Source organism: Dasypus novemcinctus, chromosome Y (genome assembly GCF_030445035.2).
Source record: "Dasypus novemcinctus isolate mDasNov1 chromosome Y, mDasNov1.1.hap2, whole genome shotgun sequence".
Lineage (NCBI taxonomy): Eukaryota > Metazoa > Chordata > Mammalia > Cingulata > Dasypodidae > Dasypus > Dasypus novemcinctus.
Genome location: NC_092216.1, coordinates 7,946,668 through 7,970,662, shown reverse-complemented (window position 1 = coordinate 7,970,662; position 23,995 = coordinate 7,946,668). Strand labels below are relative to the sequence as shown.

Sequence of the window (23,995 nt, the reverse complement as noted above, 5' to 3'; positions counted from 1 at the left end):
AGGAATACTCAATTCATTGTTTGTGGGAATATAAAATAGTACAGACACTGTGGGGCTTCAGTAGGTTAAGTACGGAATTGCCATATGACCAGCAATCCCACTTCTAGGTATATACCAAAAAGTTTGTAAGCAAAGACTTGAAAAGATATTTGCACACCAATGTTTATAGTGCATTATTCACAATAGCCAAAAGATGGAAGCAATCCATGTAGCCATCAGCCTATGAATGGATAAGCAAAACATGGTATAAACACACAATATCATACTATTCAGCCATAAAAAGGAATGAAGTTCTGATACACGTAACATCATGGATGAACCTTGAAGACATCATGTTGAGTGAAAGAAGCCAGACACACAGGGTGGGTACTATATGATCTCGTTGATATACAGATCAGAATAGGAAACTAGAATACAGGATGCAGGGGTTGTGGTGAAGGTAGGGAGTGGGGAGTTAATGCTTAATTGGTGCAGAGTTTCTTTGCTGTGATGGACATTTTTGGTAGTAGATGATGGTAGCACAATACTGTGAATGTGTTGGCAACACTGAATTGTGTGTTTGAATGCCACTGAAAGGGGGAATTTGGGGTCCATACATGTTACTAGAATGAAAATTTTAAAAAAAACACACATAAGACTGTTGAGCAAAAACAGTGAAACCTCATGTAAGCTGTGCACATGATTAACGGTATAATTATAGTGACACTGTTTTGTCACTTGTAACAGGGTGCTACACAGCTGCCTCATGCTGGTGGAGGGAAGGACTGTTGTGCGAGGGGGTTATTTGAAAACTCTATTTCTGCATGAATTTTCTGTAAATCTGCAACTTTACAAATAAACTAAAGGGAAGATGCATAAATTTGTAAAAACAAAAAGCTCTATTTTTATTAGAAAATCTCTTAGGGATGGCCTATCTATAAATTAAGCCTCAAGTTTTAATTGAAACAAAATTATGAAAGAAGAAAAAGCTTTAGCATCATACCTTAGAACTGTTACTGCCTAAAATTAAATTACTGTGTAATGGAAATTATTATATATTGTATAAAAATATTTTCCTTTAAGTTACAGCCCTCTTCCAAGCCAAACATGAACACACTTTGTACTTTGCTTAGCAGATCTCAAAACAAAGCTATAGCACCCCAGTCATGTCAGTCCTGAAGTAAGAAATCAGCCATACCATCCATCTCTTATGCAGTTCCTGCTTGTGCTGAAGGTCCTATGAAAAGGAAGTAAATCCACACACACCGGGCATCAAAAACTTTTTCTGTAGAGAGCCGGATAGTAAAGAGTGTTCTTTTAGCAATATATTACTGAATTTGACCAGAGCTGGGTCCTTGCCCAAGAATGCTTCTGAAGCATTTTCTATGTTGCTGAATCTAGTTCAGTACATGCAAAAAGATGCTCATGTTTAAAACAAGAAAGAAGGCTGATAGCTGAGGAAATAATGAATTTGGCTCTTCAACAGGGTGCCAGTTGCTTAACTGTGTTCATAGTGGCTGCGAGTTAATTTTTGTGGGAAAGACCCTCCCTCAAGGAACTGTGTAATGCAAAGATGGGACAGGAAATAAACTTTAAATCATTTGAATACTCACCTGTGTCAATCTCATTGAAATGCCAACTTGAATAGTCTAATGGCAATGCACTTGAATTGTTCTTAAAAGTAACAAGCTTTCTTGGCCATTAATTTAGCAAACGCATGAAAACTCTCTATTTGCATTTTAATATCTCTGGAAATCAGGATACAATGAAATCATTCTGAAAGCTGGTCCAAATTTTTATTGCAGTATATCACAGAGATGAGTCAACCAAGTCACCATATGGCTACGGCTAGACTACACATTACAGTAGAACAGCCCTTGGTCACCCATGTTTTTAGCTACCAGTTTGAAAAAGGAGGAAGTATGGGTTGACTTAACAATAATAATTTATTGGCTCCCAGGTTCAGAGGTCAGGTCAAGATGTCCCCACAGCTCTGCTTTCTCCCATGTCAGCGGGCTTGGGCGCTGGCTGACTGCCAGCCTTGGACATCCTTGGCTCACATCCTGCCCCTCCTTCCAGGGCCACATCTTCTCTTTTCTGTCTTCTGTGACTTTGGATTCTCTTTCCAAGGCCTCGGTGGATGAAGGCCCACCCTCCTTGAGTTTCGCCCCTGCTAACTAGGGTCCTATCCACAAGGGAGCACACACCAGGACTTGCTTTAACATACCCAAAGATCCTGCTACAATGGCTCCACCCAGAGGACCCTGGGAGAAGGTAAAGAACATGCTTTCCTGGGGACACAGTTCAGCCTAACCCAGATGCTCTAAACACCACACTCTCATCTTCAAGCAGACTTCTAGGAAGAACTGTTCATCCACCTCAACTTCAAGGCAGTGGTACTTTGAAGCAAGTCTTAGGGGAAGGGGCAGGCTCAGGAGGAGAAAATAATAACCCACGCTGAATGAAGAAAAGGCCAGGTGGCATCTCACAGACATTTCTACATTTGTACATAGAGACTGGAAGTATATCACATGCACGGAGACATTTTAGATAGACACAGATTTTATGTTTGAAATTCAATTCTCCTCCAAGTCTAAGGGCTGTGCTTTAGTCTAGTGAACACAGAACACAGTGTAAAATTACCTCTGTGCAAAAATTTATTTACGTTGGCATATTTTAGGATGTATCTGTGCTAGATGGCACAGACTGATATCAGAGGGCCTGTTTTCAAATCCCGTTTACCCCATTTACTAGCTTTGTGCAGTTCAGCATGTTACTCACCCTCTCTGTGCCCAATTATTTCTCTGTAAATTGAAGACATTATTGATATCTAAATCATGGAGTCATTATGGGATGAAGGTGATTCATATTTTAATTAATATGCTTTATATTTCAAAACAGCTTTACGTTTACAGAAAAATTGAGTGGAAAATACAGAGTTCCCATATGTCCCTCTACCTTTCTAAAAGTTTTCCTTTTGATTAACCTCTTTCATCAGTGGGGTACATTTTGTTACAGTTAGTGAACCAATATTAGGAACCAATATTAGGATTCACTCTTTGTGTTGGAGCGTTGTATGTATCTTGACAAATGCATGATGTCATGCATCCACCATCACGGCGTAATACAGAATAGCTTCGCCATTCTGAAAACCTCCTGAGCTCCACTTTTTCATCTCTCCCTCTTGCCTCCAAACTCCTGGAAACTACTCATCTTTTTAGTTCAGCCTTTTCTAGAATATTATATAGTTGAAATCCTACAGTATGTAGCCTTTTTAGACTGGCTTCTTGCACTGAGCAATATGCATTTAATGTTCTCCTTTATCTTTTTGGGGCTTCACATCTCTATTCTTTTTATCACTGAATAATATTCCATTACACAAATGTATCATGGTTTATTCACCCATTTGTCTATTGAGGGACATTGGGCTGTTCAGTCTTGGGTGATTATGAATAAAGATGCTATAAACATTTGCGTTCAGGTTTTTGAGGGGACATAAGTTTTCAGCTCAGACAGGTAAGAATCTAGGAAAATGATTGCTGGATCATATGGTAAGACAATGTTTAGCTTTACAAGAAACTGCCCATGTGTCTTCCAAAGAGGTTATACCATTCCCAGCAGCAAAGAATGAGAGTTTCTGTTGCTCCACGTCCTCAGCAAAATTTAATATTGTGAGGTTTTTGTGGGGTTTTTTTGGTGGGGAGTAAGGCAGGGGGGTTTTAGCCATTCTAATAAGTATGTAGTAGTATCTCACTGGTATTTTTAATTTGTAATCACCTGACATATTATGTTGAGTATTTTTTCATAAGCTTATTTGCCAGCAGTGTATCCTTTTTTTTTTTTTTGTCTGTTTCTGTTTACATCCTTTGCCCACATTTTAATTTGGTTTGTTTTCTTATTGTTGAATTATAGGTGTTCTTTGTATATTTTGAAAACATGCAGATGATCACACATACATATGATCACATATGCAGTCATGCACACATGCATGTGACCACACAAGGCACATGCATATGCTCGTGCAAACATGCCTGTGCACACATGACTGCATACATGCCTGTGATTGTGCATGTATGGCTGTGCATACATGCCTGTGATTGAGCACATATGACTGTGTATACATGCCTGTGATTGAGCACATATGACTGTGTATACATGCCTGTGATTGTGCACATATGGCTGTGCATGCATGTAAGTGACTGTGCACACATGCATACCTAATTATACCAGTAATCATATACCAGCAGGGAAGTTAATTCAGTCTTCCATAAACTTGGTATGGAGAAGGGTTTCTAAACATCATTTAAGGTTCAAATGCAATCAAAGATTAATATATTTAACTGTATAAAATTGTAAATACTTTTGCAGGGTAAAAATATTCCCCCCCAAAAAAATCAAGAGGGAAAAGGGAAAGTGAGTCCATCCAGATAAGACAGCGGAGGACAGAGCAGTCCACCGTGATCTCATCCATGGAAGTGCACTATCCGAAGTCAGAGCGGGCCCCATGATCGCCTCCAGCCCGCACGCCAGCTGATGACAGCTGATGGCCATGATGGCCTCCACAGGCACACTAGTCAATGACCGAGTGGGCTGCCGTGATTGCCTCCATCCAGGCGCACTAGCCAGTAACCGAGTGGGCTGCCGTGATTGCCTCCACAGGCACACTAGCCAATGACCGAGTGGGCTGCCGTGATTGCCTCCATCCAGGCGCACTAGCCAGCGACCGAGTGGGCTGCCATGATTGCCTCCATCCAGGCGCACTAGCCAATGACCGAGTGGGCTGCCGTGATTGCCTCCATCCAGGCACACTAGCCAGCGACCGAGTGGGCTGCCGTGATTGCCTCCATCCAGGCACACTAGCCAATGACCGAGTGGGCTGCCGTGATTGCCTCCACAGGCGCACAAGCCCAATGACCAAGTGGGCTGCCGTGATTGCCTCCATCCAGGCACACTAGCCAATGACCGAGTGGGCTGCCGTGATTGCCTCCATCCAGGCGCACTAGGCAGTAACCGAGTGGGCTGCCGTGATTGCCTCCACAGGCACACTAGCCAATGACCGAGTGGGCTGCCGTGATTGCCTCCACAGGCACACTAGTCAATGACTGAGTGGGCTGCCGTGATGGCCTCCATCCAGGCGCACGAGCCAGTAACCGAGTGGGCTGCCGTGATTGCCTCCACAGGCACACTAGCCAATGACCGAGTGGGCAGCCGTGATTGCCTCCACAGGCACACTAGCCAGCGACCGAGTAGGCTGCCGTGATTGCCTCCATCCAGGCATACTAGCCAGTGACCGAGTAGGCTGCCGTGATTGCCTCCACAGGCGCACTAGCCCAATGACCGAGTGGGCTGCCGTGATTGCCTCCATCCAGGCACACTAGCCAATGACCGAGTGGGCTGCCGTGATTGCCTCCATCCAGGCACACTAGCCAGTGACCGAGTGGGCTGCCGTGATTGCCTCCATCCAGGCGCACTAGCCAATGACCGAGTGGGCTGCCGTGATTGCCTCCATCCAGGCACACTAGCCAATGACCGAGTGGGCTGCCGTGATTGCCTCCATCCAGGCATACTAGCCAATGACCGAGTGGGCTGCCGTGATTGCCTCCACAGGCACACTAGCCAATGACCGAGTGGACTGCTGTGATTGCCTCCATCCAGGCATACTAGCCAGCGACCGAGTAGGCTGCCGTGATTGCCTCCACAGGCACACTAGCCAATGACCGAGTGGGCTGCAGTGATTGCCTCCACAGGCACACTAGCCAATGACCGAGTGGGCCGCCGTGATTGCCTCCATCCAGGTGCACTAGCCAGTAACCGATGGGCTGCCGTGATTGCCTCTACAGGCACACTAGCCAATGACCGAGTGGGCTGCCGTGATTGCCTCCATCCATGCGCACTAGCAGCGACCGAGTGGGCTGCCGTGATTGCCTCCACAGGCGCACTAGCCCAATGACCGAGTGGGCTGCCGTGATTGCCTCCACAGGCACACTAGCCAATGACCGAGTGGGCTGCTGTGATTGCCTCCATCCAGGCATACTAGCCAGCGACCGAGTAGGCTGCCGTGATTGCCTCCACAGGCACACTAGCCAATGACCGAGTGGGCTGCAGTGATTGCCTCCACAGGCACACTAGCCAATGACCGAGTGGGCCGCCGTGATTGCCTCCATCCAGGTGCACTAGCCAGTAACCGAGTGGGCTGCCGTGATTGCCTCCACAGGCACACTAGCCAATGACCGAGTGGGCTGCCGTGATTGCCTCCATCCATGCGCACTAGCAGCGACCGAGTGGGCTGCCGTGATTGCCTCCACAGGGGCACTAGCCCAATGACCGAGTGGGCTGCCGTGATTGCCTCCATCCAGGCGCACTAGCCAATGACCGAGTGGGCTGCCGTGATTGCCTCCATCCAGGCACACTAGCCAGTGACCGAGTAGGCTGCGTGATTGCCTCCACAGGCGCACTAGCCCAATGACCGAGTGGGCTGCCGTGATTGCCTCCATCCAGGCACACTAGCCAATGACCGAGTGGGCTGCCGTGATTGCCTCCATCCAGGCACACTAGCCAGTGACCGAGTAGGCTGCCGTGATTGCCTCCATCCAGGCGCACTAGCCAGTGACCGAGTGGGCTGCCGTGATTGCCTCCATCCAGGCACACTAGCCAATGACCGAGTGGGCTGCCGTGATTGCCTCCATCCAGGCATACTAGCCAATGACCGAGTGGGCTGACGTGATTGCCTCCACAGGCACACTAGCCAATGACCGAGTGGGCTGCTGTGATTGCCTCCATCCAGGCATACTAGCCAGCGACCGAGTAGGCTGCCGTGATTGCCTCCACAGGCACACTAGCCAATGACCGAGTGGGCTGCAGTGATTGCCTCCACAGGCACACTAGCCAATGACCGAGTGGGCCGCCGTGATTGCCTCCATCCAGGTGCACTAGCCAGTAACCGATGGGCTGCCGTGATTGCCTCTACAGGCACACTAGCCAATGACCGAGTGGGCTGCCGTGATTGCCTCCATCCATGCGCACTAGCAGCGACCGAGTGGGCTGCCGTGATTGCCTCCACAGGCGCACTAGGCCAATGACCGAGTGGGCTGCCGTGATTGCCTCCACAGGCACACTAGCCAATGACCGAGTGGGCTGCCGTGATTGCCTCCATCCAGGCATACTAGCCAATGACCGAGTAGGCTGCCGTGATTGCCTCCACAGGCACACTAGCCAATGACCGAGTGGGCTGCAGTGATTGCCTCCACAGGCACACTAGCCAATGACCGAGTGGGCCGCCGTGATTGCCTCCATCCAGGTGCACTAGCCAGTAACCGAGTGGGCTGCCGTGATTGCCTCCACAGGCACACTAGCCAATGACCGAGTGGGCTGCCGTGATTGCCTCCATCCATGCGCACTAGCAGCGACCGAGTGGGCTGCCGTGATTGCCTCCACAGGCGCACTAGCCCAATGACCGAGTGGGCTGCCGTGATTGCCTCCATCCAGGCACACTAGCCAATGACCGAGTGGGCTGCCGTGATTGCCTCCATCCAGGCACACTAGCCAGTGACCGAGTAGGCTGCGTGATTGCCTCCATCCAGGCATACTAGCCAATGACCGAGTGGGCTGCCGTGATTGCCTCCATCCAGGCGCACTAGCCAATGACCGAGTAAGCTGCCGTGATTGCCTCCATCCAGGCATACTAGCCAGCGACCGGGTAGGCTGCCGTGATTGCCTCCACAGGCACACTAGCCAATGACCGAGTGGGCTGCAGTGATTGCCTCCACAGGCACACTAGCCAATGACCGAGTGGGCCGCCGTGATTGCCTCCACAGGCACACTAGCCAATGACCGAGTGGGCTGCCGTGATTGCCTCCATCCATGCGCACTAGCAGCGACCGAGTGGGCTGCCGTGATTGCCTCCACAGGCGCACTAGCCCAATGACCGAGTGGGCTGCCGTGATTGCCTCCATCCAGGCACACTAGCCAATGACCGAGTGGGCTGCCGTGATTGCCTCCATCCAGGCACACTAGCCAGTGACCGAGTAGGCTGCCGTGATTGCCTCCATCCAGGCACACTAGCCAGTGACCGAGTAGGCTGCCGTGATTGCCTCCATCCAGGCATACTAGCCAATGACCGAGTGGGCTGCCGTGATTGCCTCCACAGGCACACTAGCCAATGACCGAGTGGGCTGCCGTGATTGCCTCCATCCAGGCATACTAGCCAGCGACCGAGTAGGCTGCCGTGATTGCCTCCACAGGCACACTAGCCAATGACCGAGTGGGCTGCCGTGATTGCCTCCACAGGCACACTAGCCAATGACCGAGTGGGCTGCCGTGATTGCCTCCATCCATGCGCACTAGCAGCGACCGAGTGGGCTGCCGTGATTGCCTCCACAGGCGCACTAGCCCAATGACCGAGTGGGCTGCCGTGATTGCCTCCATCCAGGCACACTAGCCAATGACCGAGTGGGCTGCCGTGATTGCCTCCATCCAGGAGCACTAGCCAGCGACCGAGTAGGCTGCCGTGATTGCCTCCACAGGCACACTAGCCAATGACCGAGTGGGCTGCAGTGATTGCCTCCACAGGCACACTAGCCAATGACCGAGTGGGCCGCCGTGATTGCCTCCACAGGCACACTAGCCAATGACCGAGTGGGCTGCTGTGATTGCCTCCAACCAGGCATACTAGCCAGCGACCGAGTAGGCTGCCGTGATTGCCTCCACAGGCACACTAGCCAATGACCGAGTGGGCTGCAGTGATTGCCTCCACAGGCACACTAGCCAATGACCGAGTGGGCCGCCGTGATTGCCTCCATCCAGGTGCACTAGCCAGTAACCGAGTGGGCTGCCGTGATTGCCTCCACAGGCACACTAGCCAATGACCGAGTGGGCTGCCGTGATTGCCTCCGTCCATGCGCACTAGCAGCGACCGAGTGGGCTGCCGTGATTGCCTCCACAGGCGCACTAGCCCAATGACCGAGTGGGCTGCCGTGATTGCCTCCATCCAGGCACACTAGCCAGTGACCGAGTAGGCTGCCGTGATTGCCTCCATCCAGGCACACTAGCCAATGACCGAGTGGGCTGCCGTGATTGCCTCCACAGGCACACTAGCCAATGACCGAGTGGGCTGCTGTGATTGCCTCCATCCAGGCATACTAGCCAGCGACCGAGTAGGCTGCCGTGATTGCCTCCAGCCCGCACGCCAGCTGATGACAGCGGATGGCCATGATGGCCTCCACAGGCACACTAGCCAATGACCGAGTGGGCTGCCGTGATTGCCTCCATCCAGGCGCACTAGCCAGTGACCGAGTAGGCTGCCGTGATTGCCTCCACAGGCACACTAGCCAATGACCGAGTGGGCTGCAGTGATTGCCTCCACAGGCACACTAGCCAATGACCGAGTGGGCCGCCGTGATTGCCTCCACAGGCACACTAGCCAATGACCGAGTGGGCTGCTGTGATTGCCTCCAACCAGGCATACTAGCCAGCGACCGAGTAGGCTGCCGTGATTGCCTCCACAGGCACACTAGCCAATGACCGAGTGGGCTGCAGTGATTGCCTCCACAGGCACACTAGCCAATGACCGAGTGGGCCGCCGTGATTGCCTCCATCCAGGTGCACTAGCCAGTAACCGAGTGGGCTGCCGTGATTGCCTCCACAGGCACACTAGCCAATGACCGAGTGGGCTGCCGTGATTGCCTCCGTCCATGCGCACTAGCAGCGACCGAGTGGGCTGCCGTGATTGCCTCCACAGGCGCACTAGCCCAATGACCGAGTGGGCTGCCGTGATTGCCTCCATCCAGGCACACTAGCCAGTGACCGAGTAGGCTGCCGTGATTGCCTCCATCCAGGCACACTAGCCAATGACCGAGTGGGCTGCCGTGATTGCCTCCACAGGCACACTAGCCAATGACCGAGTGGGCTGCTGTGATTGCCTCCATCCAGGCATACTAGCCAGCGACCGAGTAGGCTGCCGTGATTGCCTCCAGCCCGCACGCCAGCTGATGACAGCGGATGGCCATGATGGCCTCCACAGGCACACTAGCCAATGACCGAGTGGGCTGCCGTGATTGCCTCCATCCAGGCGCACTAGCCAGTAACCGAGTGGGCTGCCGTGATTGCCTCCACAGGCACACTAGCCAATGACTGAGTGGGCTGCCGTGATTGCCTCCATCCAGGCACACTAGCCAATGACTGAGTGGGCTGCCGTGATTGCCTCCATCCAGGCGCACTAGCCAGTGACCGAGTGGGCTGCCGTGATTGCCTCCATCCAGGCATACTAGCCAGTAACCGAGTAGGCTGCCATGATTGCCTCCATCCAGGCATACTAGCCAGTGACCGAGTAGGCTGCCGTGATTGCCTCCATCCAGGCGCACTAGCCAATGACCGAGTGGGCTGCCGTGATTGCCTCCATCCAGGCGCACTAGCCAATGACCGAGTAAGCTGCCGTGATTGCCTCCATCCAGGCATACTAGCCAGCGACCGAGTAGGCTGCCGTGATTGCCTCCACAGGCACACTAGCCAATGACCGAGTGGGCTGCAGTGATTGCCTCCACAGGCACACTAGCCAATGACCGAGTGGGCCGCCGTGATTGCCTCCACAGGCACACTAGCCAATGACCGAGTGGGCTGCTGTGATTGCCTCCATCCAGGCATACTAGCCAGCGACCGAGTAGGCTGCCGTGATTGCCTCCACAGGCACACTAGCCAATGACCGAGTGGGCTGCAGTGATTGCCTCCACAGGCACACTAGCCAATGACCGAGTGGGCCGCCGTGATTGCCTCCATCCAGGTGCACTAGCCAGTAACCGAGTGGGCTGCCGTGATTGCCTCCACAGGAACACTAGCCAATGACCGAGTGGGCTGCCGTGATTGCCTCCATCCAGGCGCACTAGCCAGCGACCGAGTAGGCTGCCGTGATTGCCTCCACAGGCACACTAGCCAATGACCGAGTGGGCTGCAGTGATTGCCTCCACAGGCACACTAGCCAATGACCGAGTGGGCTGCCGTGATTGCCTCCATCCATGCGCACTAGCAGCGACCGAGTGGGCTGCCGTGATTGCCTCCACAGGCGCACTAGCCCAATGACCGAGTGGGCTGCCGTGATTGCCTCCATCCAGGCACACTAGCCAATGACCGAGTGGGCTGCCGTGATTGCCTCCATCCAGGCACACTAGCCAGTGACCGAGTAGGCTGCCGTGATTGCCTCCACAGGCACACTAGCCAATGACCGAGTGGGCTGCCGTGATTGCCTCCACAGGCACACTAGCCAATGACCGAGTGGGCTGCTGTGATTGCCTCCATCCAGGCATACTAGCCAGCGACCGAGTAGGCTGCCGTGATTGCCTCCAGCCCGCACGCCAGCTGATGACAGCGGATGGCCATGATGGCCTCCACAGGCACACTAGCCAATGACCGAGTGGGCTGCCGTGATTGCCTCCATCCAGGCGCACTAGCCAGTAACCGAGTGGGCTGCCGTGATTGCCTCCACAGGCACACTAGCCAATGACTGAGTGGGCTGCCGTGATTGCCTCCATCCAGGCGCACTAGCCAGTGACCGAGTGGGCTGCCGTGATTGCCTCCATCCAGGCATACTAGCCAGCGACCGAGTAGGCTGCCGTGATTGCCTCCATCCAGGCACACTAGCCAATGACCGAGTGGGCTGCCGTGATTGCCTCCATCCAGGCACACTAACCAGCGACCGAGTAGGCTGCCATGATTGCCTCCATCCAGGCATACTAGCCAGCGACCGAGTAGGCTGCCGTGATTGCCTCCATCCAGGCATACTAGCCAATGACCGAGTGGGCTGCCGTGATTGCCTCCATCCAGGCGCACTAGCCAGCGACCGAGTGGGCTGCCGTGATTGCCTCCATCCAGGCGCACTAGCCAATGACCGAGTGGGCTGCCGTGATTGCCTCCATCCAGGCACACTAGCCAGCGACCGAGTGGGCTGCCGTGATTGCCTCCATCCAGGCACACTAGCCAATGACCGAGTGGGCTGCCGTGATTGCCTCCATCCAGGCACACTAGCCAGTGACCGAGTAGGCTGCCGTGATTGCCTCCACAGGCACACTAGCCAATGACCGAGTGGGCTGCCGTGATTGCCTCCACAGGCACACTAGCCAATGACCGAGTGGGCTGCTGTGATTGCCTCCATCCAGGCATACTAGCCAGCGACCGAATAGGCTGCCGTGATTGCCTCCAGCCCGCACGCCAGCTGATGACAGCGGATGGCCATGATGGCCTCCACAGGCACACTAGCCAATGACCGAGTGGGCTGCCGTGATTGCCTCCATCCAGGCGCACTAGCCAGTAACCGAGTGGGCTGCCGTGATTGCCTCCACAGGCACACTAGCCAATGACTGAGTGGGCTGCCGTGATTGCCTCCATCCAGGCGCACTAGCCAGTGACCGAGTGGGCTGCCGTGATTGCCTCCATCCAGGCATACTAGCCAGTAACCGAGTAGGCTGCCATGATTGCCTCCATCCAGGCATACTAGCCAATGACCGAGTAGGCTGCCGTGATTGCCTCCATCCAGGCATACTAGCCAGCGACCCAGTAGGCTGCCGTGATTGCCTCCACAGGCACACTAGCCAATGACCGAGTGGGCTGCCGTGATTGCCTCCACAGGCACACTAGCCAATGACCGAGTAGGCTGCCGTGATTGCCTCCACAGGCGCACTAGCCAGCGACCAAGTGGGCTGCCGTGATTGCCTCCACAGGCATACTAGCCAATGACCGAGTGGGCTGCCGTGATTGCCTCCATCCAGGCACACTAGCCAGTAACCGAGTGGGCTGCCGTGATTGCCTCCACAGGCACACTAGCCAGCGTACGAGTGGGCTGCCGTGATTGCCTCCACAGGCACACTAGCCAAAGACCGAGGGGGCTGCCGTGATTGCCTCCACAGGCACACTAGCCAATGACCGAGTAGGCTGCCGTGATTGCCTCCATCCAGGCATACTAGCCAATGACCGAGTAGGCTGCCGTGATTGCCTCCATCCAGGCATACTAGCCAATGACCGAGTGGGCTGCAGTGATTGCCTCCATCCAGGCGCACTAGCCAATGACCGAGTGGGCTGCCGTGATTGCCTCCATCCAGGCACACTAGCCAGCGACCGAGTAGGCTGCCATGATTGCCTCCACAGGCACACTAGCCAATGACCGAGTGGGCTGCCGTGATTGCCTCCATCCAGGCGCACTAGCCAGTAACCGAGTGGGCTGCCGTGATTGCCTCCACAGGCACACTAGCCAATGACCGAGTGGGCTGCCGTGATTGCCTCCATCCAGGCGCACTAGCCAGCAACCGAGTAGGCTGCCGTGATTGCCTCCATCCAGGCATACTAGCCAGCAACCGAGTAGGTTGCCCTGATTGCCTCCACAGGCACACTAGCCAATGACCGAGTGGGCTGCTGTGATTGCCTCCATCCAGGCATACTAGCCAGCGACCGAGTGGGCTGCCGTGATTGCCTCCACAGGCGCACTAGCCCAAAGACCGAGTGGGCTGCCGTGATTGCCTCCATCCAGGCACACTAGCCAATGACTGAGTGGGCTGCCGTGATTGCCTCCATCCAGGCGCACTAGCCAATGACCGAGTAAGCTGCCGTGATTGCCTCCACAGGCACACTAGCCAATGACCGAGTGGGCTGCTGTGATTGCCTCCATCCAGGCATACTAGCCAATGACCGAGTGGGCTGCCGTGATTGCCTCCATCCAGGCACACTAGCCAGCGACCGAGTAGGCTGCCATGATTGCCTCCATCCAGGCATACTAGCCAATGACCGAGTGGGCTGCCGTGATTGCCTCCATCCAGGCACACTAGCCAATGACCGAGTAGGCTGCCGTGATTGCCTCCATCCAGGCACACTAGCCAATGACCGAGTGGGCTGCCGTGATTGCCTCCATCCAGGCATACTAGCCAGCGACCGAGTAGGCTGCCGTGATTGCCTCCATCCAGGCGCACTAGCCAATGACCGAGTGGGCTGCCGTGATTGCCTCCATCCAGGCACACTAGCCAGCGACCGAGTAGGCTGCCATGATTGCCTCCACAGGCACACTAGCCAATGACCGAGTGGGCTGCCGTGATTGCCTCCATCCAGGCGCACTAGCCAGTAACCGAGTGGGCTGCCGTGATTGCCTCCACAGGCACACTAGCCAATGACCGAGTGGGCTGCCGTGATTGCCTCCATCCAGGCGCACTAGCCAGCGACCGAGTAGGCTGCCGTGATTGCCTCCACAGGCATACTAGCCAATGACCGAGTGGGCTGCCGTGATTGCCTCCATCCAGGCACACTAGCCAATGACCGAGTGGGCTGCCGTGATTGCCTCCATCCAGGCGCACTAGCCAATGACCGAGTAAGCTGCCGTGATTGCCTCCACAGGCACACTAGCCAATGACCGAGTGGGCTGCTGTGATTGCCTCCATCCAGGCATACTAGCCAATGACCGAGTGGGCTGCCGTGATTGCCTCCATCCAGGCACACTAGCCAATGACCGAGTGGGCTGCCGTGATTGCCTCCACAGGCACACTAGCCAATGACCGAGTGGGCTGCTGTGATTGCCTCCATCCAGGCATACTAGCCAGCGACCGAGTAGGCTGCCGTGATTGCCTCCACAGGCACACTAGCCAATGACCGAGTGGGCTGCTGTGATTGCCTCCATCCAGGCATACTAGCCAATGACCGAGTGGGCTGCCGTGATTGCCTCCACAGGCACACTAGCCAATGACCGAGTGGGCTGCTGTGATTGCCTCCATCCAGGCATACTAGCCAATGACCGAGTGGGCTGCTGTGATTGCCTCCATCCAGGCATACTAGCCAGCGACCGAGTAGGCTGCCGTGATTGCCTCCAGCCCGCACGCAAGCTGATGACAGCGGATGGCCATGATGGCCTCCACAGGCACACTAGCCAATGACCGAGTGGGCTGCCGTGATTGCCTCCATCCAGGCGCACTAGCCAGTAACCGAGTGGGCTGCCGTGATTGCCTCCACAGGCACACTAGCCAATGACCGAGTGGGCTGCCGTGATTGCCTCCATCCAGGCGCACTAGCCAGTAACCGAGTGGGCTGCCGTGATTGCCTCCATCCAGGCATACTAGACAGCGACCGAGTAGGCTGCCGTGATTGCCTCCATCCAGGCACACTAGCCAATGACCGAGTGGGCTGCCGTGATTGCCTCCACAGGCACACTAGCCAATGACCGAGTGGGCTGCCGTGATTGCCTCCATCCAGGCACACTAGCCAATGACCGAGTGGGCTGCTGTGATTGCCTCCATCCAGGCGCACTAGCCAGCGACCGAGTAGGCTGCCGTGATTGCCTCCATCCAGGCATACTAGCCAGCAACCGAGTAGGTTGCCGTGATTGCCTCCACAGGCACACTAGCCAATGACCGAGTGGGCTGCCGTGATTGCCTCCATCCAGGCATACTAGCCAGTAACCGAGTGGGCTGCCGTGATTGCCTCCACAGGCACACTAGCCAATGACCGAGTAGGCTGCCGTGATTGCCTCCATCCAGGCACACTAGCCAGCGACCGAGTAGGCTGCCGTGATTGCCTCCATCCAGGCATACTAGTCAATGACCGAGTAGGCTGCCACGATTGCCTCCATACAGGCACACTAGCCAGCGACCGAGTGGGCTGCCGTGATTGCCTCCATACAGGCATACTAGCCAATGACCGAGTAGGCTGCCACGATTGCCTCCATACAGGCACACTAGCTGATGACCCACCAAGGTGCCCGGACCCTGTCTGTCCATAAAAACAGTATATGAGTAAGATACTGTGTGTAACCACCTCATCTGTAAACTAGTCAAGGATGAGTGAGCTGGCAATAAATTCTTATGGTGGCCGCTAGGGTGCATCTATCCAGGCACACTAGCTGATGACGAGCAGGCCACCATATTGTCCCATCCAGGCATACCAGCCGATTACAGAGTAGGCTGCCGTGATTGCCTCGACAGGCATTACTAGCCAATGTCCTGATTGCCTCCACAAGCTTACTAGCCAATGACCGAGCAAACTGCCTTGACCCTATCTGTCTGTTGAAACAGTATATGAGTAAGTTAGTGTGTGTAACCACCTCATCTGTAAAGGAGTCAAGGATGAGTGAACTGGCAATACATTCTTATGGCCTGAAAGGACTGTTACCAAGGTGGCCGCTAGGGTGTCTTGATCCAGGCACACTAGCTGATGACTGAGCAGGCCACCATGACTGCCCCCATCAGGCATACTAGCTGATGACGGAGCAAGGTGCCTGGACCCTATCTGTCCACAAAAACAGTATATGAGTAAGATACTGTGTGTAACCACCTCATCGTTAGACTAGTCAAGGATGAGTGAGCTACCAATATATTCTTATGGCCAGAGAGGACTGTTACCAAGGTGGCCGCTAGGGTGCATCTATCCAGGCACACTAGCTGATGACTGAGCAGGCCACCATGATTGTCCCATCCAGGCATACCAGCCGATTACAGAGTAGGCTGCCATGATTGCCTCCACAGGCATACTAGCCAATGTCCAAGCAAGCTAACCAGATTGCCTCCATCCAGGCACACTAGCCAATGACCGAGTGGGCTGCCGTGATGGCCTCCATCCAGGCATACTAGCCAGCGACCGAGTGGGCTGCCGTGATTGCCTCCATCCAGGCATACTAGCCAGTGACCGAGTGGGCTGCCGTGATTGCCTCCACAGGCACACTAGCCAGTGACCAAGTAGGCTGCCGTGATTGCCTCCATCCAGGCATACTAGCCAATGACCGAGCAAACTGCCTTGACCCTCCCTATCTCTTCGCTGAAACAGTGTGTGAATAAGATAGTGTGTGTAACCACCTCCTCTGTACACTAGTCAAGGATGAGTGAGCTAGCAATAAATTCTTATGGCCAGAGAAGACTGTTACCAAAGTGGCCGCTAGGGTGCATCTATCCAGGCACACTAGCTGATGACCGAGCAGGCCACCATGATTGTCCCATCCAGGCATATCAGCCAATTACAGAGTAGGCTGCCATGATTGCCTCGACAGACATTACTAGCCAATGTCTGAGTAGGCTGCCGTGATTGCCTCCATCCAGGCATACTAGCCAATGACCGAGTAGGCTGCCGTGATTGCCTCCATCCAGGCATACTAGCTGATGACCGAGCAAGGGGCCTGGCCCCTATCTGTCCACAAAAACAGTATATGAGTAAGATAATGTGTGTAACCATCTCATCTGTAAACCAGTCAAGGATGAGTGAGCTGGCAATAAATTCTTATGGCCAGAGAAGACTGTTACCGAGGTGGCCACTAGGGTGCGTCTATCCAGGCACACTAGCTGATGACTGAGCAGGCCACCATGATTGTCCCATCCAGGCATACCAGCCGATTACAGAGTAGGCTGCCATGATTGCCTCGACAGGCATACTAGCCAATGACCGAGTGGGCTGCTGTGATTGCCTCCATCCAGGCATGCTAGCCAATGACTGAGCAAACTGCCTTGACCCTACCTGTCTGCTGAAACAGTATATGAGTAAGATAGTGTGTGTAACCACCTCATCTGCAAAACCATCAAGGATGAGCAAGCTAGCAGTTAAGACTGTTACCAAGGTGACCCGTAGGGTGTCTGATTAGCAGATGACTGATCAGGCCACCATGATTGCCTCATCCAGGCACACCAGCCGATTACCAAGTAGGCTGCCATGATTGCCTCCATCCAGGAATACCAGCTGATGGCCGAGCATACTGCAATGATTGTCTCCATCGAGGCATACTAGCTGATGACCGAGCAAGCTTCCTTGACCCTATCTGTATACAAAAACAGTGTGTAAGATATTGTGTGTAACCACCTCATCGTAAACTAGTCAAGGATGAGTGAGCCAGCAAATTCTTCTGACCAGAGAAGTCTGTCCATTTCCAAGGTGGCCTCTCGAGTGCCTCCATCCAGGCACTCTAGCTGATGACGGAGCAGGCCACCATGATTGCCCCCACCCAGGCACACCAGTCGATTACCGAGTAGGCTGCCACGATTGCCTCCACCCAGAGAAAACAGATGATAGGAGATGGCTTCCAGGATTGCCTCTGTCCAGGGAAAATAGCTATTGTCAAAACATCATGTTTTGCTCACCTTCATATGAAAAACGGTCATGGTTGGATTGCTGGCAGTATTTGCCCCCATCCATGGATGATTGAGCAAGGCACCATGATTGCCTTGTCCAGGCAATAAGAAGATGACAGAGGTCACAGCTATGACCACCTTCCTCCAAGTACAGCAGTCAATGACTGAGCAAGCCTCCAGGATATCTTCCAAACAGCGAAAGCAGAGAATGACTCAGCGAGCATATCCATAGGAGAACCAATCAAGAAGCAGCGGGTGGCAGCAATACCCTCCATCCAGGGAACACAGCCAATGTCCGGGCAGGCGGCCATAATCACCTCCCTCCACAGAAACAGGTCAATGACTGAGATGCTGGGCATGAGCTTAGTCCTGGTAAATGTTTGACCAAAGTCTTTCAACCTCATGTAGGCATTATGGGTTGAAATTGGATAATGCATTTTAAAAACTCTAGAACGGTGTATTGGTTTTAGTCTTTTTTTTTTTTTTTAGATTATTTTATTTCTTTCTCTCCCCTTCTCCCCCTCCCCCCCCCCTTGTGCTCTCTGTGTCCATTCACTGTGTGTTCTTCTGCGTCCACTTGCATTGTCAGGTGGCACTGGGAAACTGCATCTTTTTTTGTTGCATCACCTTGCTGTTTAGCTCTCCATATGTGTGGCACCACTCCTGAGCAGGCTGTGCTTTTTTTTCACACGGGGTGGCTCTCCTTATGGGGCGCACTTCTTGTGTGTGGGGCACCCCTACACAGGGGCGCCTCTGTGTGGCACAGCACTCCTTGCATGTGGCAGCACTGCACGTGGGCCAGCTTACCAAACGGGTCAGGAGGCCCTGGGGATTGAACCCTGGACCCTTCATATGGCAGATGGACGCTCTATCAGTTGGGCCATGTCTGCTTCCCTGGTTTTAGTCTTTTGTGAACCTTAGAATATTAGGTTCTTAAACTGAACATATTGTGAACCTCTGGATTGGATCAATTAAGGCCCACTTAATTAGATTGCTCCAGGAGGGTGTGACCTCCTCTTACCAGATGCCTTTATAAATAGAGGAGTAAAAGCCACAGACACAGGGGGAAAGTTGCAGTGACAGAGAGAAGCCTCTAGAAGTTGAAGTCAATGGGCCTAGGGAAGGAAAAAAGCCACAGAAGGAGCAGCCTGAAGCAGAACTAGCAACATTGCCTGGAAGAGAAGGGAGAGACAAACCAAGACCACATTATACCCTGCCATGTGCCTGATCACCCACAGCTGAGCTCAGGGAGAAAGTGAGTGAGGAGGAGAGGGCAGAGCCCAGCAGACCACCATTGTGCCTTGCCACTTAGCAGGAGTCCAGGATCACCAGCTGCGAAAATGTGGGGAGGGAGCTTTGCCTGATGCGTCAGTTGATATATTTTTCTCAGCCTCAAAAATGTAAGCTTTTAAGTTAACAAATCCCATCGTAAAAGCCAACACATTTCTGCTATATTTCAATGGCAGCCTTTAGCAAACTAAAACAAGCAGCAACTACATTGCACATATATTAGCATTAATAATTTACTAAAAATACAAGAAGTGAGAAATGAGACATGAGAGAGTCTAAGCTACAGAGGATAGACAAGAGACCTGGTCCTATGAGCCTTGCAGATTCCCAGATCCACGAGCACTTCCATTTCTGGAAGCAGAATGGGATTCCTACTCACTCTAGTTCTGCTCACCACTGTCTGCATGACTCCTGTCTACTGTTGTCCCTCAATGTACTTGGTTGAAACTGCCAGTCTTGGGTAACTTCTTTATCAAGGGTCTGGTTTCAGTTCTGAGTGATTTCTGAACTGCTCCACACCCTCTCCACACAGGCACTAACCCTGTGAGCTTCTTAAAGAAAACTTTGAACAGGTAAAGCCATGGTTTCAAATATAAACTCATGAAAATTCATGAGGACAGGTATCCCACCTGTTGGCTTTACACTTCACACAAATTTGTCTCTTAGTTTGATGCTTAAGAGAATGGCTTCAGGCATTGCATATTAACAAGATTCAGTGAAATTAACAAAGGTGGGACAGTTTGAAGCTGGGTAGATCCCAGAATATCTTAGTTTTAGAGCTAATCCATTCCTGTGCATATAAACCTATTATAAGTGGAACTTTTTATCAAATTAGTTACATTGTGTGACCTGGGGTGGGTCTTAATCCTCTCACTGGCGTTCTTTGTAAGTAAAGGAATAAAAAGTCGCAGACTCAGAAAAACAGCAAAGACAGAGAGAAGCCCGCAGAAGTTGAAGAACCCAAGAGAGAGAAAGGCCACAGATGGAGCAGCCTAAAGCTGAAGCAACAAGTCCCAGAAGAGAGGGGAGAGATGAGCAGGCACCACCCTGTCCTGGCCATCCACAGCTGAACTCAGGGAGAAAGTGAACCTGGAGGAGAAAGCGGAGACTGCAGAGCCACCACTGTGCCCTGCCATGTGACCAACCAGAGTCCAGGATCACCAGCAGGGGACCTTTGGGGAGTGAGCTTCACCCAATGCCTTGATTTAGACACTTAGCCTCAGAACTGTAAGTTTTTACCTAATAAATCCCATTGTAAAAGCCAACTCGTTTCTGGTATAAATGCTGTGGCAGCATTTAGCAAACCAAAACTGGTAAGGCCACTAAGCCCTAAATACATTCAAAAGAGTGATAAAGATGGGATGGAAGAATTTAACATATTTTAGTGGAGAACATCATATTTTATTGTATTAAAATAATATGAAATTTTATTTCATATTATTTTTCATTTAAAGGGTAGGTATCAGTCTTAGTTGTCCCAGCTGCTAAAAGAAATACCAAACAATGGGTTGGCTTAAACACAGGAATTTGTTGGTTCATGGTTTTGAAGCTAAGAGAAGTACAATATTGGGGTGTCATCAAAACAAGGCCTTCTCCATGAAACTGTGCCATTCTGGGGCTGACTTCCTGATACCCTTGGTTCTTGGCTTTTCTGTCACATGGGAAGGCACATGGTAATGTCTTCTCTGTTCTCTTAAGGGATCCATTGACGTTGAGCTTCTAGCTGCTTTCCCAGGATTCTTTCTCCATCTGAATCTCACTCTGCTTTTTTTATAAAGACTTCAGTAATCTAGAGTAAAGCCCAGTCTGATTCAGTTGGGCCACTCCTTGCATGAAGAGATCCCATTTATAATGGATCCACTCCAAAGGACCAGCTTTTGGAACCAGAACATTCTGTGAGGGACATGATTCAATCCCCCACAGTATCATTTACGTGAAAAATGTTCATGTTTTGAACACATGGTTTATCTAATAGAACTGGATGAAACCAACTCTACATATACCATTAGCAAAGCTACTTGTGACTTTAGGTTTTGTTTTATTGTTATTTTTTAATGTGCCATCCTGAAATGTTTCTAGGATATATAATGTATATGGGAAAAACATCGCTTACAAATGGACTTTTGGAACTACTCCAATGCAATAAACACATATACATGATAATACACAATGTTGTGTAACATTCAGAGGAATCTTTTCTTGTCCTCTGAAATTTTAACTTTAAATGATAATATAACTTGCATAGCCATGAAATATTAAGAGGAGAACAATTACCTTGAAATGAAACCCTTGTGATACTGGAAAAGTTTGCCTAACATGTTTGCTTCTTAAGGAGTATTTTAAAGGGAATGAGAAATGTGTATTAACAGGTGCTCTTACATGTGATAGGAAAATTGTGTAATTAGAAAATGACAGAGAAGTGCACTTATTTTGAAAGGTCCATGAAAGACCTATTTAAGTAACTGCCTAGAACAAAATGTTCCTGGAACCCCCTTGTCCTCTGGGTGTTGAAATAGATATTATTGCATAAATGACAGGACTCGGCTAAAGTGATGTAACTGACTGTAGAGGGAGAGGCAGCAAGCACCGGAATGGTAGATGCCTGGAAGTTAAACCTGCCCATTGGCAGAAGGTGAGTTGCTCAAATAACCAGATATGGAAGCCCGATCCAGGAAGGGAAGATGGGAAACTGAATAAGCTGAGAGCCAACAGGTGCACAGAATGGTGAATGGAAGCTACCTAGCAAGATGGTGGTACAGATGGCATTGGAGTTAGAAACATCATCAGTATGAATTCAGATTCTATCATATAATAGCTATTCAACCCAGACCAGGTTTCTTAAATTCCGATCCTGAGTTTCTTCTTTGTAAAATAGAAATAATACTTTGTATTTGATGAAGTTGTTGTAGAGGCTGAGCGGAAAGACGGACTACGTACCTGGCCCACTGTAGGCCCTCCATGAGTTGCTATCATGGTACCATGGTTGATAGTCCTTGAAGGAGATGCACTCAGAAACTCATGGAAAAGTATATCAAAGTCAACTAGAGGAGAAAGGGATGGGCTGAAGCACTGGGGCAGGCAAGAAGCACCAAGCAGGTGAATGAGGGAAGCACCGAAGTGTAGATAAAGGTCTTGGATCTGGATACCAGAGTCAGAAAAGGCAAGCAGCGTGCAACAGGAGAGGGGCAGCACAGAATCTTATTTACATCTTTTGCATAAAACCAGAATGAGACTAGCAGATAGGAACATAATGCTATGCCCCACAAGGTTCCTCAGGATGGATGGAGATTAAATTTATGCACAAGTTTAACTGACCCAATCAAGGGAAAAGGAAAGATGCAGAGACCAGGAAATTGGCTCCACAACGAAGCCATGGGATCCCGTTTTACATATCTTGTACCCTAACTCTGACGCATCACACAGATAAATTGCATGGGAAGTTAAATTAGAACATACCATTAACATATTTCACTCAATTACACATTTCAAAACTCCTACAAGGTGTCAAAACCACTTCTCTTTTTTTTCAATGACTGTTTTGGCACCCCAAAATTACATGGAGGTTTCAGTCATATTAGGTCATCTGCTGCCATATTTTTTTATGCTGGCCTATTTGGTTTTTGCTCTATGTGAGAAGTAGTGGGATTTATCTCGTTACTGAAAGGTGAGGCTAAACCAGACCATAAGAGTTCCAGAACCTTAATTCTTTCTGCCATTTTCTTAAAGTAGGTATGGAGTTTACTCTTATAAGGCAGACAGCTGTAGCAATTAGGCATGGTGGGACCTCATCCACATACGGTTTTGTTCAATGACTTCAAAATGGCACTGCATTTGTGAGTTCTAATTACCACTCCACCCATTGTCTTTCCACATTCATCTATACATCTACAGCATCCCATAGAAATCATCAATCTTTTCTCTCAGTGTAATTAATAAAATAGCAGTAGAACTCAGTCTAGGCTTTTTTTTTAAGGAGGTACCAAGGATTGAACCTGGGACCTCGTACATGGGAAGCAGGTGCTCAACCACTTGAGCTACATCTGCTCCCTTAGACGTTTATTTTTATTTTTAAAAAAGATTTATTTAGGGAAGCGGACTTGGCCCAATGGATAGGGCATCTGCCTACCACATGGGAGGTCCATGGTTCAAACCCCTGGCCTCGACCCGTGTGGAGCTGGCCCATGCACAGTGCTGATGAGTGCAAGGAGTGCCGTGCCACGCAGGGGTGTCCCCCGTGTAGGGGTGCCCCACGCGCAAGGAGTGCGCCCCGTAAGGAGAGCCGCCCAGCGCGAAAGAAAGTGCAGCCTGCCCAGGAATGGCACTGCACACACACAGAGCTGACACAACAAGATGATGCAACAAAAAGAAACACAGATTCCTGGTGCCACTGATAAGGATAGAAGCGGTCACAGAAGAACACACAGTGAATGGACAGAGAGAGCAGACAACTGGGGGAGGAGGGGAGAGAAATAAATAAATCTTTTAAAAAATATATTTATTTATTTATTCCCACCCCCTCATTGTTTGCACTTGCTGTGTGCTGTGTCTCTAGGAGGCACCAGGAACTGAACCCGGGACCTCCGATGTAGGAGGGAGATGCCTAATTGCTTGTACCACCTCGGTTCCCTGCTTTGTTGTGTCTCTTGTTGTGTCACCCTGTT

At 51.5% G+C, this 23,995-nt stretch overlaps 1 long non-coding RNA gene across 1 annotated transcript in view; it reads right to left on the bottom strand.

Annotated features, from left to right (window-relative positions):
• Window positions 1-18,187, bottom strand: part of LOC105746872 (uncharacterized) — a 105,311-nt gene extending 87,124 nt beyond the window's left edge. Inside the window, exon 1 of the long non-coding RNA XR_009184489.2 lies at window positions 18,054-18,187. This is a non-coding gene — a long non-coding RNA (uncharacterized lncRNA). The remainder of the gene's footprint in view (window positions 1-18,053) is intronic.
• Between the last annotated feature and the right edge of the window lie 5,808 nt (window positions 18,188-23,995).